We start from the raw sequence: 5,098 nt of genomic DNA, 5'->3' as shown, positions 1-5,098 counted from the left end.
GGACAGAAAGAAAAATACAGTGTATACTTCCATGGGGACCAACAGATTTGGGGCTGTTTTTTTTTTTTTTTTGTTCAGCTAGGCTAAGAAAGTAGCATGAAGAGTGCTTGAGTGTCTTCTGAAACATGTTCTGTAGTATTTTTGACTCTTGCTTTGAGATTAAAAAATAAACCTCACAGCTACCAACGTACCTAGTAACAGTAAAATTGTTATGAAAGGCTTTTTTTTTTTCATGGCAGCAGTAAAATTTGAGTTGCTGTGAGTATGAAGTTCCTCACATAAAGAGTAGGGAGCAGCCTGGCAGGACCTAACTTGCATGAGTGCATCAATCAATCAGCATTGATGAGCTATAGTATCTTTACACTGCCTTCTGCTGGCTGCCTTTCTCTTCCAGCCTGGGCTCTAAAGCAGCTTCCTGGCTGTGAAGAAGCTGGACTGCCTTGTGCCAGGCTCCTGGGATATGTGAGGAGCAGCTGAAAGACACAGGTGCCTGTAGCTCAGCCCAGGAGCTGCAGCTGGGCAGGAGTGATTGCAGCCCCAGCTACCTCTGCACTGAATTTGTATTCTTAAATCATAGCCCTAGGTAGGCCCAACACACTGGCTTTGCACTGCTTTGGCAGGGTGTTATAAATACCTCTTGCTAAAGAATAAAAATATTATTAATTCAAAATTAAAAGAAAAGTGAATTCATTTTTTTAATAACTCCTGTGTGATTCTTTCAATTCTTTTAACAGCTGAGATTTTGCTTGGTACCAGCTAGGAGAATCATCAGCTCAGAACCTCTCAATTCTGTACTCCATCTGTCACAGAGGTCAGATTGAAGGCAAAGTGCTCAAAGAAAATTGAAGGGCTGTATGGCTTTACCAGCTCCTGTCCCTAGTGTGTGCAGCTGAGCTTCAAACAGGTCTTAAACCATCTCCAGATGACTGATTTCAGTGTGGTTTTGTTCTTCAGTCACTCCTGATGTCCTTCTCTACTTCTGCAAGCACAGGGAAATACAATCTCTCAATAACACTTGCATGGATTAGTATTATTTCACAACATTAATTGAAATGGGAGCTAAGATCAGAAGCTCAGCAGATCCAGGCTCCATCCCACAAGGCTTTAGACTCAAGTATGCCACACAGTTTGTTTCACAGGAGGCAATGGACTCTCCTGCTGGGCACATTCAAATCCCAGTGCTGAGAGCCACCACCACCAACCCTGACAGAAAATCATTAGGGCAGATGGGCTGTGGACCAGCCTGGATCAGTTTTCTGAACAGAGGTGAGACCTCTTGCTCCCTTTCCTGTGCCTGCTGCACCTGGGTGCCAGTAGAGAAAGGCAGAGGAGCTCTCAGGTCTTGCTAGATTTGATCCTCAAGCTGTTCCTCACTTAAGAGAGCTACTTGCTTCCAGAACAGTAGTGAGCACTAATTCCATGCTTACTTGGAAATGCTTTCATTCAGTCAAAATTTGTCTTCACGTTTGCAAAATGGTGTGTGATGCAGGCCAGTCTGTTTTGAACACTCTGGAAGAAAACACAGAATTATTCCCTTTGAAACGGACTCTCCATGGAGAGGAACCTCCCCAGACTTGTTTCAGGAGCAGTATGGTGAAAGAGAGATCCTTATTCAGGAGGAATTGGCTCACCTCTGACAAGAACAGCTGCTACACCCTGCACACCCTCCTGCACAAGGCTGTCCTGCCCTGCTCTACACACCAGGTCATTTTCTTCAGGGTTTGATATGCTACTGTCAGAAAAAAAGACAAATCTTGACCTAAAAGGTCTAGATTTTAGGAGCTTAAAAATGATAATTAAATACCTGATATATAGCAGAGTTTGTTCTGAATTTTGATGTCACACTTCTCAAACCTTAAGCCCACAGCTATCAGCAGCTGATACTCATCACCTACTTACCTACAGTTAGATAAAAATGCAGTGAAATACTATGACAAAGTGAAAAAGTATGAAATTACCTATACAGTAGCTGTAAAACCTGCCCTCAGTTCCTCTTCCCTTTTCAAAATAACCCTCTGGTTTTAGCAAAACACAGCCAATCCCACCACCTCTAGTGCAAGGTTTAACATTAATAAACTGTGAGCCAGTGGTAGCATCTGCATCTCATCCTGTAGGGAGCAACTCCCCCAGGAGCCTGAAATCTGGATTTGACAAGCACCTTGAGTGAATCCAGATTCACTTCTGATACTCTCTGGTACTGGCTACAGGCAATTATTTGGTACAGATAACCAGAAATAGTTTAACAGTTTTAACATTTAATAGTTTTAACATTTCTGTTAGCAAGCAGCTGCATATCAGACTATTGCAATAATAATAATAAATAAGCAGTACAAAATGAGTCTCTGCTCTGTTACAATTGTTCTTATTTATATCACCCAGCAGAGGACCTGCTATTCAGCCAGGGAGTTTTCTCTAAAAAGGCTAAGTGTGATTATCTTGGGCTGGCTGAGCTGTTCCTTGGGAATAAGGCTCTGAAAGAGCAGCTACAGCCTTCAGCATAACACAGAATATGGTGACACTTTGATACTCAAAACATTATGTTTTGCTCCAGGGCCACTTCTTAATGAAGCTCCAATTTCTGGCCCAAAGTTGCCCCAAAGCCTCTGCTCAAAGAAGCTGCTGTCCTAAAAGCCCTGCCACATTAAATTGCTCCAAAACATGCATTTATCCCACGCCGAAACCAGAAACAGCTGACCTAAACACTGCTTTTTAATTATCCAGTCATAGCTCATTAAAAGTCTTGATAAGGGGCTTGGAACCATGGAGATGCCACTGAAAATAAACAACTTGTACTCTTCCTCCCCAGCTGAAGTGCTTTGAAAAGTGTCTGCTTCTGGTATGGAAAAATACAAGTAAGGTCATAATCTTCTCATACAGCTCCAGATAAACAAACTCCCACTACAACCAAATTTGACTTCTGATTTTTAAACTGCAAACCATAATGTCCTGAAAAATCCAAGTCACCACATGCAGCCTTTGGACATCTTACACAACAAGACAGGACTTTATATACATTAAACGAAAGTGTCAGGCATTACTCAGATCGTGAATGGAAAAAAACATGAATAGAAATCACACTTTCATAAGAAAAAGGAAGTGAAACCATCATTTGATGGAAAATAGGATGTGTTAAGCCTAGCATCAGAGTTAGCTCTAGATCCATGAATGGTACCAGTCATCACCACTGAGTCCACTGCAATTGCTCAGGGGCAGCACTGAGGTTCAAGGCAGCCAATCAAATGCACAATTCTGTTTTACAGCAAGTGCAATACATAATATGCACTAAATGAAGACACATTTTTGTCTGCAAGAGCAGTGGAAAGCTCCTCCTGGTGCTGTGGAAAGAGACAAGGAATAAATCCATATTGATTTCAGTGTAGCTTATTTTAAACCACTGAGAAATGATGCTTCTTGTTTTACTTGCTGTAATAGCACTTCAAGGAACATAAGTCACACTAAAACTGTCTTGCTCAGGATTAGTTTTCTTTCATGGAAGAAATACCCTGTGCAGTGCCAGACAGCCCTGATGGTGTTATGCCAGTGCTGCTAGAAGAATTAGCCCCATTACAATTGTCAGCTGTCTCCTGGAGAGCAGATATTTATAAACAGGTCTGTGCTGATTGCTCCTTCTCCTGGCTAGGTGTGCTCCAAAGCTCAAGTTACCAAATCCCTTCCTGACTGGGTTGAAAGATGCTGAGGATGATGGTGCCTTCCCTGTGTTTAATAACAATGTCTGCAGTTTTAAGGATGTGATGAACAATAATAGAGATGGAAATTGATGAAAATGAGTTTCACCACCTTCTTACATGAAAGATAATCCTTTGCAGCAGTAGTTCAAACCACAAACTGATCAGAGGGAGTGCAGCACAAGGAAGAGGTGAGCAGAAGCAGGGACAAACTCCAGTCAAGTCCCCAAAGAACCAAGAGTTCTTTAGCTCTTTTTCAGCCAAGCCTGCATTGTTGGGTGGTTTTGTGTACAAACACATTTGTACCTCATGAGTTCTAGGAATTCTTGTACAGGCTTCAGGGAGCTAAGGTCCAGCCCTGCATTTTTCTCTCAGTGCAAGTTTTTTTATCACCCCAAGTCTTTTGTGGCTCATAAAGCTTTTTACAGTGATTAGAAGGCAATTCTTAATATTTCAGAGAAACCAGAGGCAAAGAGGATTTAAGGAATATCTCACACAAACTGGGCAGAAGAACCCAGTGCAGAGCACAGATGATGTCATTCTCCTAATTTCCCCACTCTTTTTCTTTTTTAAGATAAATAACTTAAATAATTCCTCTTTTAAGATAAATAACTTAAATAATTCCTCTTAAAGGTGCTCAATTGATTTATTTCTCAATTTTTGCTCTTTTCTCCCCAGCAGATTCTGATTCCCCATCTCAAAAGGGAATTAATTTTTCCTATTTCAGGAACATTTTTGAACTTACACATTTAAAACATAAAAGAACAAGAAAACCCTACTTCATTCTCTAAATCTAGAATCCTATCATAAAGAATTTCAATGCCTGCAACCAAATTATGGTACTTAGCAATTCTTTAAATCACTTGTTTTTTCCAGTTTCATCTGTGGGGAGAGCTGCTGGTTTTATTTCTCTGTCTCTGTAGATGGAGGGGAAAAATACTGATAATTTGCCTTAGGGGAAAAAAACCCTATTTAGAATTCCAAATAAGTTTTGACATGGAACATCTTCACTTGAAAGAGGCAACTTAGTGCTTTACATTTCAGGAGAGCAGGCTATAAAAAAGCCAATCAGTCTGAAAATCCAAGCATAAACCAGCACCAAATGCATGAAAGATTTTCATACAGAAGGAAGGCCAGCTGTGTACAAAAATACATATCTCTTACATTTCCTCAGCTCTCAGTCTTCCTCCTGTAGTGCAAATTTAAAAAAAAATTCAATGAACATCTAAGAAGCACAACAGATAGGTACCTTTCAAAACCAGCCCTTAAGTCCTATCACAAACTTTAATCCTTTTGGAAGGTTCACAACCATGCAGCAGCAATGATGAGACAGCAACAAAATCTGGCTCCTGTTTTATTTAGGAGCATCTTATGACATGCCATACATTGGACTTCTAGAATTCTGTCTTCAA

This window comes from Fringilla coelebs (assembly GCF_963513975.1).
Source record: "Fringilla coelebs genome assembly, chromosome: 3".
Lineage (NCBI taxonomy): Eukaryota > Metazoa > Chordata > Aves > Passeriformes > Fringillidae > Fringilla > Fringilla coelebs.
This window is presented reverse-complemented; position numbering follows the sequence as displayed.